Genomic DNA, 13,504 nt, shown 5'->3' with positions numbered 1-13,504 from the left:
AGGGAAAGTGAAACCATGCAATTTACATGAATAAGTGGGTGAAGGATTGAATAAATCACTTAAATTAAGCACAAAATATATCATAGAATATGGGTTTATCAACGTCGTTGCGATTTCTTCATTTCGCGCGCTCGCATGAGCCATACGTTCGCGACAGTGTTCGCTGGTCATCTCCTTAGTTTCTTGTGTTCCTTCCATTTTTGCAAGCTTCCTCTCCATTCTCTAAGCCATTCCTACCCTATAAAGCCTGAAACACTTAACACACGGATCACGGCATCGAATGGTATAAAAGAGAGTTAAAATGTACTAATTAAAGGTTTCAAGGAAGCAAGTTTTCAACCATAAACAATACTAGGAAGGAATTATAAAATCATGCAATTCATATGAATAAGTAGGTAAAGAATTTATAAAACCACTCAATTAAACACAATATAAATTATAAAATAATGGTTTATCAACCTCCCCACAGTTAAATTTAATTTTATCACATATGTATTGATCCTTGAACTTAACTTAACTTAGAGTTGGGGTAATTTTGTCCCCTTATTTATTTATTTATGTAATGAATATTTTTGAATTTTTATTATTATTATTATTCTTTATTTATTTTAAGTAAAAGTAACATATCAATGCACGTGGATTTTTAATTTTTTCTGTTTTACATGAGTAGGCACCCAAATTTCCAATAATTTATTAAAGTAAGAACATAACACATTCCCTTATTAACCCATGTTCCCACAATTTTCCCATACTCAATTAACACAAAATCTCTATCTTAAGCTAACCAAAGATTCAATTTGGGATATTTAATTATTTTTCTACTTAAGGCTAGTGATGTGGTAAAATATAGAACAAATGGGATTTAAAAGGCTCAAAGTGGCTGACAAGGGTGACTTAAAGAGTAGGCTTATTTGAGATAAGTGAGCTAAACAAGTAATGGCCTCAATCATATGCATGCATATAACACATTAAGCATTGGACATATAGGATGAAACAAAATAAAGATTACAGTCATAGAGAAGTGAGCACACAAGAATAAAATATTTATGGTTAAATAATGTAACCATGTAATTAGGCTCAAGTCTCACAGGTTGTGTGTTCTTAGCTTTTTAAACTATGTTCCAAATACAACTTCAAACAAATTTAACACAAAAGTTTTGATTTAAATTGGTGAATTTTTTTCAGAAATAGAGTCTTAAAAAGAAACTTATTATTTTTCAATCAAGTAGAACATGCATGCAACTAATTATTACTATGCAATCTATCCTATTCTACAAAAGAAAAACTAACTAAATATCCTATTTTATTGGTGTTTAGGGAAGAGAAATTACCGCCGGAAGTCAGGTACTGACCGACCTCCCCACACTTAAAGCTTTGCACCGTCCTCGGTGCCTGAAAGAACTGAAGATTGATGGTTTAGAAGTTATAACAAACTCTCGTTGTAAGTATAGTTACTAAACCAAGCAATCAACCTTTCTTACAAACGTTTTGGTTGTCACAAGTAACAAACCCCTTAAAAATTGATAACCGAAGTATTCAAACCTCGGGTCGTCTTCTCAAGGAACTGCAGGGAAGTATGTTCTTATTATTGGTTATGGAGATTGTAAATTAGGGGTTTCAAGAATGAGGAACAAATATGACAAATAATTTAAATGGCAATTAAAAATAAACAAATAACTGTAAAATAAGCTTTTGGCAAGGTAAGAGAAATTGGAAGTCCAGACTTAGTTATCCTTATTAATAATAATGAAAGTTAAATCTTAATTCCACTTAGTTGACCTTTGCTAAAGCAAAGGAAAGTCAAGGGACTAATTAGTTTGATCTTCGAATCCTATTTATTTCCTAAGAAAAGGTTGGGATTATTGAAGTTCAGTTCAATTAGCGAAGATAACAGTTATCAATTATGTTGAGATAAGATAACTCCTGAGTTACTGCTTTCTTAACCAAGACCAAAAGGGGAAAAAGTAAATTTGCTGGAATAAAAATGTCTTCAGATTGGAAGCAATGGTGACATAAATAAAAGAGAGCAATAGTAAACTGAAATACCTCAAATAGCATTAATTCAAATAATCTAGAACATAGAAGAATTCATAAATTAAATGGTAAAAGTAAATAATCAACTAAAGTAATGGAATGAATAAAAGTAAAAGGGAAGCTTAAAGTAAAGGAACATTAAACCTGGGATTGAGAGTCACTCCTAAAACTAAGAGAAATCCTAAATCCTAAGAGAGAGAGGAGAGAACATCTCTCCAAACTAAATCTAATTCATGAGAAGTAACTAAATTAGCAAGCTCTCCTTGAATGGATGCATTCCCGCACTTTATAATCTCTAATCTATGCCTTCTGGACTTGGATTTGGGCCAAAAAGGGCTTCAGAAATCGATGGGAGCATTTTCTGCAATTTCTGGTGCGTGGCCTCTGTCACGCGTCCGCGTGGGTCATGCGGTCGCGTCATTCGGAGCTTTTCTTGTCACGCGGTCGCGTCAGTCATGCGGCCGCGTCATATGTGTTTTGCTTAAGGCGCGCGGTCGCGTCAGTCATGCGGCCGCGTCGCTGTTGATTCGCGCTTGGCATGCGCCCGCGTCGCCCATGCGATCGCGTGGATGCCAGTTTCTTCAAGGACTTTGTTTTGTGCTTTCCTTCCATTTTTTGTATGTTTTCTTTCCATCCTTTGAGTCATTCCTGCCTTAGAAGATCTGAAACTACTCAACACACTAGTCACGGCATCGAATGATAATAAGGGTAATTAAAATAATTAATTTTAGGCATAGGAAACATGTTTTTCACATACATCACCTAATAAGGAAGGAGAAGTAAAATCATGCAATTAATATGAATAAGTGGGTGAAGAATTGAATAAATCACTCAATTTAAGCACAAATTATATCATAAAATATGGGTTTATCAACCTCCCCACACTTAAACAATAGCATGTCCTCATGCTAAATCCAAGGTGAAAAGTAAGGTTAAAGTGATGGAATGTCATGTAATGCAATCTAATCTAAATGCAACTACCTAAATGAATGATGCATCATTCAATTCTAATTTTTATTCACTTGTATATAAAGCTTGCATGTAGTTAAATTAATTCACATTCTCAAGTAGTCATGTATATATATAGCCAAACCTTAGATAGTGATACAGTGCCTTTACAATTGAGATGGGAGAGAGAAACATTTTAAAAACTTGCAAGACAATTAATAATTTAAGCAGAGATATATGTTAATGAGCTATTGAACCCTCACTGGATTTTGTGTTTACTCTCTAATCACTCAGTGTTTATTGGGTTAATCACTCTATTCTTCTTTTTATTCTTTCTTTCTATAACTTTGTTCTTCATCTAACCAATCAACAATTATAGAATATAGACATACCAAAAATCATGAGGTCTTTAATTAAAGTTGTAATGGGGCCAAGGTAAAGGTAAGGGTATATGTATAAGGCTAAATGAGCTAATTAAGTGAATCCTTGATTAGTCTAAGATCTCACCTAACATACATATGTTGTAAAGCAAAGCTTCTTTACCTAATTTCCCATGTTTTTCTCACTTTTGATGTTACATGCTCATGCCTCAATATTTATTTTTATCCCATGTGCATTGCTTTATGTCATAATTGGGGAGTTCTTTTGTGTCCCCTTTATTCATAACACTTTTTTTTAATGCACATGGTAATTCAATTATTTTGATTTTACATGAGCATGCTTTCCAAAACTTTTTATTTGAGTTATTTTATTCTTTTCAACATTTCTACCTTTTGTTTTTATCATCCATGTTCCCAATAGGTTTTCCCACATTTAAACTATACATAATTTTCTATCTTAAGCTAACCAATGATTCAACTTGGGATTTTATTTTGTTTTTCTGCTTAAGACTAGTAATGTGGCTAATAGAATAAAAGGGAATTTAAAGGCTCAAGGGGGCTAACAAGGGTGATGTGAAGGGTAGGCTATTTTGGGATAAGTGAGCTAAAATCAAATAATGGCCTCAATCACTCTCTTGGTATGTATTTATATTCTATAATCGGACATATAGATTAAAACAAAGTAAAGAACACCGGAATATAAAAGAAGGGGGGAACACACAGGAATAAAAATTATGGTTTGAATGTAACCATATAATTTAAGCTCAAAACTCACAGGCTGTGTGTTCTCTAGCTCAAAAATCATTTATCTGTTATGTATGTCATGCAGGTTTAGTTAAAAATTCCCATTATTCTCAATGTAAAACTTATATTGAATGGCTTTAAAGTTCTAGTGTTTCTCCTTGATGAAATGTTGTTTAATTAACTAACATGTAATGCTATATATGCAAGATGTGGGTTGTTTTGATTCTGTTAAAGTCTCTAGTTTACTTCCTTTTTCTTTTCAATCTATTCCAAGTTATCTTATGCTAAAAAAGGATAAACTATACTAATCAATCCACAATTTCTATAACTACAAGTTAGAATTACAACTAAACTAAGTGGCTAAAATATGAACTAAAAATGTAAAATGTAGAAATAGAGTATAAATACATGAAAATAGCAATGTATAAGTACTGCAAAATAGAAATAAAAAGAAAAATATAGAAAAATAGCAAAATAAATAAAAAGAGTACGTAGTGGTTCACCAAAAAAGAACGCCAGAGATGGCGACCTCCCCACACTTAAAATAAAGCATCGTCCCTGATGCTCACTCAAGCAGGGTGTGAAGGCGTGTCATCACCGGAAGGCTGGGTGGTGATGGTTGGATTGGAGGAGAAGAGAGGGAGAAGAAAGGTTTGGGGGGGGCGCGACTGGTAGGGTTCGCGTGGTTGGGCGGGTTATAAATTTGAATCCACGCGGCCGCGTGGGGGACGCGGTCGCGTGGCTGGAGCGAAAAAGGGTGTGATGCGATCGCGTGGATGACGCGATCGCATGGAAGGTAAAAAGAGTGAATGACGCGATCGCCTGGGGCATGCGATCGCGTCGCTGGAATTTGTGCTAAACGCACAAATCCAGCGTTGTTTCAACGCAACTCTCTGTCTCCTTTTGGGATGTGATGCAATCCATGCGACGCGATCGCATCAGGGACGCGGTCGCGTGGGTCATTTGTGCGAAAGGCACAATGGCTGTATGATTCCAGCCTAACTTTCTGGACATTGGATCTTTACGCCGATCTCTAGGTCACGTGGCCGCGTGGATGACTGATAAACCTCTATTTCATGGTTTATCTTGTACTCAATTGAGTGGTTTTTACCAACTCTTTGCCCACTTATTCATACTATTTTCATGGTTTTATATTTCCTTCCTGATTATGTGTTTTGATTGAAAACATGCTTCTTTGATCTTATAATTGCTTATTATTAATCCTCTATTATTACCATTAGATGCCTTGATATGTGTGTTAAGTGTTTTCAGATATTATAAGGCAGGAATGGCTTGGAGGATGGGAAGAAAGCATGCAAAAGTGGAAGGAATGCAAGAAGTTGGAGAAATTGCTAAGCTGTCCAGCCTGACCTCTCTGCACTCAAACGGCTATAACTTTAGCTACAGAGGTCCAAACGACGCGGTTCCAGTTGCGTTGGAAAGCTAACATCCGGGGCTTCGATTTAATACATAATATGCTATAGTTTCCCTGATGCTAGGAGACGCGACCGCGTGATCCATGCGACCGCGTCGCAGTGACGGAAATCCAGCGTGGCAAAACTCGAAACCAGCGAATTCTGGACTGTTTTTGACCCAGTTTGCGGCCCAGAAAACACATATTAGAGGCTATAAAGTGGGGGAATGCATCCATTCATGGGGAGGCTCTCAATATTCACAATTTTAGGAGTAGATGTAGTTTTTAGAGAGAGAGGTTCTCTCCTCTCTCTTAGGACTAGGATTTAGGATTTCTCTTAGTTTTAGGAGTGACTCTCAATCCCAGGTTCAATGTTCTTTTTATTTCTTTTCTCAATTTTGTTTATGACTCTCTATGTTTAGATTGATTTTCTATTTAATATATCTTGAGGTATTTCAGACTTATGATTGCTCCTTTTTATTATATAAATAATTTGGATTTTTCCCTCTTGGCTTTGGTTGATTTATTGGTAACGCTTAAGCTGTCAAATAAAGCAGTGGTTGAAATTGGGAGTTGCTCCAATAACTCTAGTCTTTCCATAGGAATTGACTAGGACCTGAGGATTAAGCTAATTAATCCACTTGATTTACCTTCATAGTTAGAGGTTAACAAAGTGGGATTAAAACCCAATTCTCATCGCAATTGACAAGAATAGGACTTCTAGTTCTTATACCTTGCCAAGAGTTTTATTATTTATTTAATTTAATACAATATTACTTTCTTGCCATTTACTATTCTTGCTTTTTATCTTATACATTAAAACCCCCCAATTTACAAACTCATAACCAATAATAAGAACACCTCCCTGCAATTCCTTGAGAAGACGACCCGAGGTTTAAATACTCGGTTATCAATTTTAAAGGGGTTTGTTATTTATGACAACCAAAACGTTTGTACGAAGGGATTTTTGTTGGTTTAGAAACTATATCTACAACGCGACTATTTTTATGACATTCTTTACTGGCAAAAATCCTAACGTCAAAATGGCGCCGTTGCCGGGGAATTGCAAACGTGTGCCTTATTATTGGTTATTGTAAATATTTTTTTTGATTTTTTGCTTGTTTATTTGTTTTTATTTTTGCTTTTTCATAAATTAAGAGGTTATTGGTTTTTATAAAATATATATATATATATATATATATATATATATATATATATATATATATATATATATATTATTTAGTGTTCATCTTGATCTTCAAGTTGTTCTTCGCATTCATCTTGACCTTCAAGCTGTTCTTAGTTATTTTCTTCGTTTTGATCTAAAAATTTGAAATTTGGTGTCATTTTATTGTTTTTCTCTTTTTACATTAAATTCAAAAATATTTTTATTATTTTTTCGAAAAAAAAAATTTCAGATTTTTATTTTTAAAATTTTTATCTTATCTTATCTTATTTCAAATTTCAAATTTCAAATTTCAAAAATTCAAATTTCAAAAATTTAAAATTCAAATTTCAAATTTTAAAATTTAATTTTCAAATTCAAAATTTAAATAACCTTTTAATTTAAATTTGTTTTTATTTTCATTTTTTATTTTTATTTTGCTACTATGAACTCTCACCCCTTTGGCTATGAGTCTGGTTACAATTATGTTGCAGGAAGAAGAAATTACAATGAGAACAGGCATCAAGGTTGGAACAATCAAAGATGGGAGGAGCCACAAGGATTTAATCAACCCTCATGGCAACAACCACCTCCAATGGACCATCAACAACCATTCTGTGATGCATATCAAGACAATGGCTATGGTGAGCACTCTTTTAATTATCAACAACCACTACCATATGCCTATGAACCCTTTCCTCAACATAACTTTGGACCACCAAACTCACAAGCCACTTTCCGCCATTCACCTCCACATAACCCCAACCCTCAACCACCATACCAACCACCTTATGAGCCATATGAACCATATGTAGAACCACCCCAATTCCAAACCAATTACTCCCAAGAACTACCACTTCAATATTCACCATCTCCATATCCATCAATCCAAGAGCACTATGATCCTATTTATGAAAGCCGATTGCATCAAGAGGCAAAGGATCGTCTCAAGGAAACAGTGGATCGATTTCAGGAAACCGTTCAACAACTGGGGCAAGCATTAATTCAATGGGCTTCTAGGCGCTCAAATATACAAGGATCGGCCACAGCTCCATGTGGACAGTCTAGTGAAGAGCGTAGCATGAAGGAGATACCAGAAACCCCAGTGGACAAGACAGAGAATAAATTCGTACTAGAACAAGTAGAAGAAGCTGTCATTGTTCAAGAAGAAGAAGAAGTGGTTGAAGACTTAGGAGATGCAGAACCTCCATGGGAAAGTCAAGACATAGAGCCTCCTTCCAAGATGGTTGTAATTGATGCTGAGGAGGGTGTACAATCTCCAAAGCATATCATAGTTGAAGACTTGGAAGAGGTTGATCAAGAGATGGAGATTAAAGAAGAAGAAGCACAACCTCCCATGCCCTTGGAAAGCAATGAAGAGGAGATTGAATTGAAAGAGAGCTACCAAGAGGAAGAGGTTGAAATTGAAGAAGCTTGCAAAGAGGTGGTAATTATCAGAGAAGAGCACAAGGGAGTGGAACTTGCAATTTCATTAAAAATACCTCCCCCTAAGTTGCCATCATCCTTCACAACATTCAAGTGGGTAAAATTCATATCCCATAGCTTTCTAATCCCACTTGAATATGGGCTACTGGAGACGGATGGTCAACTTAGAACTCTTTGTGACATTAAGAGTAAGAGGAAGATAACCAGTGGTAAGAATTGTCCTGCAAGGTTCATTATGGTTGGAAGCTTTAACTTTAAACGCAAAGGTTGGTGTAGAGCTCAATTGAATGGGTCTAGGAAGCGGTTTGGTAGCTGCAGTGAGAATTCAAATTACTTATCACCCGGCTGGAAAAATACAGATCCCGACAAAAATGGGTGTAAAAGCAAGGTTTGGGATCCTGGAATCTGTTCTGACATCCAACACCCCGGGAGCCTAAGAATCTTTTTAAAGCTGCTCAAGGGTTTTACATGCCTAGTTTGGGACCTCGGAGGTTACTGAAATCACAAACACTGGTGGAGATTCCTGGATGAGTTCAAGCATAAGCCACCATAACAGGAAGCTCATCAAATGTCCAACTTAAGGACTTTAACTAAAAGTGCTAGGTGGGAGACAACCCACCATGGTATGATCGTCCTTTTTCATTTTTTATTTAGTTTTATTTGTTTTTGAATTTTATTTTATTTTATTATATTGAACCTGGAGTTTTGCATAACATTCATCTTAACACTGCATTCTTCATTCTTCATTTTAACACTGCATTCATATTGTTCTTAACATTCATCTTAACGCTGTTGATTCGCGCTTGGCATGCGCCCGCGTCGCCCATGCGATCGCGTGGATGTCAGTTTCTTCAAGGACTCCGTTTGTGCTTTCCTTCTATTTTTTGTATGTTTCCTCTCCATCCTTTGAGTCATTCCTGCCTTAGAAGATCTGAAACTACTCAACACACTAGTCACGACATCGAATGATAATAAGGGTAATTAAAATAATTAATTTTAAGCATAGGAAACATGTTTTTCGCATACATCACCTAATAAGGAAGGAGAAGTAAAATCATGCAATTAATATGAATAAGTGGGTGAAAGATTGAATAAATCACTCAATTTAAGCACAAAATATATCATAAATATGGGTTTATCAGTGCCATCTGTCAGGAACAAAGGGGGGCTGGTAGCAGTATCTCCACCATCGGGACCGTCATGGCTTCCTGTGCTGGTAAATGAAGTGGAGTCCAGGGTGTCTGGGTCTTCTTTAGGTGGGTGGTTACCAACAAGTAGCTCCTTGAGGTATGTAAATCTGCACTTGTTACGGCGCTCTCTCTGCTTTCCTTTCCGGTCAAGCCGGTCTAGCCTCTCAAGTATTTAATGGAGTAGTTGGTTTGTTGAAGGTGCTTGTGGTGTGGAAGAAGAAGGGATATCTTCTGCTGGTTCTGTGCTCCGGTTGATAGTTGCTGCTGGAGGTCTGATATACTTCCCGTTAGGGACATATTGATCATCTCGTGGAATCATGGCTTTGGTGTCCCCAGCTCTATAGGAGACTCTGGCCGCTGAGACTAGATCTGAAACCAAGGCGGGAAAGGTAAGTTGCCCGCAATCTGTACGTGTCCCATAGCATGCCGAATGTGTCTTGGTAAATTGAGGTGCTAGTCTGTAAGGATACACCAGAGTAAAACAGCCATGTCCGCAGTGAAAGAGGATTCGTGAGTGCTCAGAAAGACGTAATGGGACATGACCTGTGCCCATACTCGAGCCTCCAAGGTGAGTGTTGAAGCCAATATGCCCTTAGGTCGGGAATGATGGTATCCGTAGATCCATATGCTGCCAGGTTGTGCGATAACTCTGAGAACGGCGTCCCAGTCAAATTGGTATGTCTGGCGTTTGAGTGAGGCTTCTTGGAATGCGTCCAATCCTTCTGGAGCAGGGGGAAGATTTAAAACTTGTTGAATGGCCTCTTCAGTGATGGGGACTTGCTTTTGACGGACATAGACAGACTACATAGTTGGCATGTGAAAATTTGAGTAGCATTTCCAGGATATAGAAGTCAATAGAAAATGTGAGCCCCTTAATGCTCACTAATACATCTTCAGCAATTCCAACTACTGTAATAATGCTTTTATCTGCTAACACAAAACGAGCTGCCGACCTTTTTAAGGGAGGGAGCCTCAAAGTATCATATATAGACAATGGCATTATACTAACAGACGCTCCTAAATAACACATGCAGTCAGAAAAAATTACACCTTCAATGGTACAGTTAACCATACATGGACCTGGGTCACTGCATTTTTCAGGTATACCTCCCATTAAAGCAGATATAGAACTACTTAAAGGAATAGTTTCTAATTCATTAATTTTATCTTTATGTGTGCATAAATCTTTTAGAAACTTTGCATATTTAGGTACCTGCTGAATAACATCAAAAAGGGGGATAGTTACCTCAACCTTTTTGAATATTTCTACTATTTTGGGGTCAAGTTCCATCTGCTTCCTGGATTTCCTTGCAATGTATGGAAATGGGATAGGGATGGCATTACTTGTAGCTTCTGCATCCTTTGGTGTTTCATTCTGTGGTTGAGCTGCTTCTTCTTCAACTATGTTTTGCACGTCCTCTTCCTCTTCAGCATCTTCCACTTCCACCACATCTTCAGCTGGGACATGTTCTGGTGAGCTTGGCTCCTCATGGTTCCTCTCTTATAGTGTGGTTCCAGACCTTAAAGTGATGGCATTGATGCCACCCTTGGGATTAGGTAGGGGTTGACAAGGAATTCCACTGGAGCTTGAAGGTTGATTGGTGGAATTAGGTGATGAATCTAACCGAGAGACGAGATCTTGTAAAGTGGCAGTCAGACCATTTAAAGTTGAGTTCAGATGCGTCTGCATGTCTTGTTGTCCTTGTGCAAGAGAATGGAGCATCTCGTTATTTGATGAGGAATTGGAGTAAGTGATCTGAGGAACCTGTTGTTGGTTGTGCTGGGGTCCTTGGGGCTGTCTTAGGTGAGGTGCTCTGTAAGGTTGGTTCTGATTTTGCTGTCTATTGTTGTTATTGTTATTTCACCTCTGGTTTCTATTGTTGTCTCTGCCTCCTCTGTTATAGTTGTCCCTCTAGCCATGGTTAGAATTATCTTTCCAGCCTTGGTTGGAGTTGTCCTGCCATCCATGATTATAATTGCCACCTTGGTTGTAGTTGCCACCTTGTTGATTGTATCCTTGATTCGGGCAGTCATAGAAGTTGTGAGTGGCTGCCACGGTGTTGTCTTCCTGTTGGAGCTGCAGACATTCATCAGTATAATAACTATAATCGGTACAGATCCCGTATACTCTTTGTGGAATCAACTGTTGGCTTTGTTGTGGTGAGGGAGGTTAAGCTTGTTGTGCTTGTTGTTAATTTAACTGCATCTGCTTCAGTAGGTTGGTCATTTCACATATACTCTGGGTAAGAGAAGTAGTTTCAACGCTAGAGGAAACCTCTGCAACAACTTTTGAGTGGCTACGCCTCTGCCTGTGATTTCTAGTGGACTCAGCTAAGTCGCTGATCAGTTGCCATGCTTCATCTGCGGTCCTGTACTTTTTCAGGGAACCATTACTAGCACCATCCAGTGTAGTCTTATCCTGGGGGTTCATGCCTTAAGTGAAGTAGCTGATCAATACTAGTATATCAATCATGTGATGGGGGCATGCGTCCAGGAGATTGTTGAAGCGCTCCCAATATTCATAGAGAGTCTCAGATTCGCCCTGAATAATCATTGAAATCTCTTTCCTCAATCTATCAGTAACTTCAGCTGGAAAGTATTTTTCCAAAAATTCTCTTCTAAGCGTATCCCAGTTAGTAACAGTCACTTCAGGTTGGGTGTAGTACCATTCCCTCGCCTTTCCCTCAAGAGAAAACGGGAAGGTGGTTAACAGAATAGAAGTTTCATCTGCACCATGACGCCTAACAGTAGAACAGGCTGTCTGAAAATCCCTAAGGTGCTTGATAGGCTCTTGAGCAGGTAAGCCATGAAATTTGGGCATCAAGTTGATTAGTGCAGTCTTTAGTTCAAAATCTGCAGCCAGATTTGGATGACACACTTGATACGGTTGCAAGGTAAAATCTGGGGCTCCAACTTCTTGGAGAGTAATCCTCCTAGGTGCTGCCATGTTACCTGCACGTGAATCAACTGAATCAGTAGTAAAGGAGCTTGTCTCGCTCTCAGATGGCGGTTTAGATTCGCCCTCAGATGAGACTGGTGAATCGATAACAATCACTTTACCACCCTCAGAGGCTAACCAACGTCGAGCTCACCTAATACGTGAAAGAGTTCTTTCAATTTCAGGATCAAAAGCGGCTAAGCTCGGATTAGGCAGTGAACGCGTCATTCAATGAGAAAAACATATAGCTCATGGTAACAAAAATAAAAATAAAATATGCAAATAAAAATAAAATATGTACACTAATTAATAATCTAGCACACTATTGCAACTCCCCGGCAACGGCGCCAAAAATTGAACGAGCAGGCAGAAGTCGGCTAATTAAGAAATCAAATCATGGAATACGTTGTGAGTATAGTTCTTAACCAGCTAAGATCTGCGTTGTCAATTTAGAAAAGTTGTCACGAATTTTAGAAATAAAAATACTGGGAGTATGAGTCCCAGGTCGTCTCCTAACGAGTTGTAGAAAAGGGTGCTAATTTATTAATCAGGAATTTTCAAGAAAGTTGAGTTGGATAATGAGCAATTTAAAATAACTGTAAATTAAAGCAATAAACTAAGAATTATTATTAATATTAAAAGACCTTGACTGGGGGAATAATTAATTGGAAGTTCTATCCTTGTTGGAATCTTCTCAAGTGTAGTGTAAAAAGGTTGTTGTTTTCACTTAGTTAACCCTTACTAAATAAGGAAAAGTCAAGTGATTGAGCTAACTCTTATCCGCAAATCCTAGTCCTCTCCTTTGGGAAGGTCTAGCATTAGTAGATACAGAATTAGCCAACAACACCCAATTTAATTAAGCACTTGAGCATTCCAACTCAAGTGTCTCCTTTTAATCAACCCCCATGTCAAGTAGAGAATCTACTCCATTGACATGAATTTAATACTCATAAAAATATAAGAAGACATAATAAATTAAATAAAATAAAATAGAGAATTAAAATTAATTAAAAGTAAAAGTAACTCTATATATTAATAAATCCAAAATTGAACATACTTATTTGAATAGGGTCAATGAGCAACTAATAAGAGTAAAGGAATAGGGAAACAAACTAAAGTGATGTCTTCACGGAGGTAATGACTCTTCAGCATCCAAAATCCAAAGTGAAAGCATAAACTACTAATATAAAGCTAATCTAGATTCAGATCTAAAAACTAAAAGTAATCCTAATATCAATGTATCTG

At 37.3% G+C, this 13,504-nt stretch overlaps 1 non-coding gene across 1 annotated transcript; it reads left to right on the top strand.

The window, feature by feature from the left end:
* Nucleotides 1–11,792: 11,792 nt before the first annotated feature.
* Nucleotides 11,793–11,896, top strand: LOC112745607 (small nucleolar RNA R71). The gene has a single exon (XR_003173526.1). It is a non-coding gene; the product is annotated as a small nucleolar RNA R71 (small nucleolar RNA).
* The last annotated feature ends 1,608 nt before the right edge of the window (nt 11,897–13,504 follow it).

Source organism: Arachis hypogaea, chromosome 14 (assembly GCF_003086295.3).
Source record: "Arachis hypogaea cultivar Tifrunner chromosome 14, arahy.Tifrunner.gnm2.J5K5, whole genome shotgun sequence".
Taxonomy (NCBI): Eukaryota; Viridiplantae; Streptophyta; class Magnoliopsida; order Fabales; family Fabaceae; genus Arachis; species Arachis hypogaea.
Note: the sequence above shows the minus strand (reverse complement) of the source record. Positions and strands in the feature narration are given on the sequence as shown.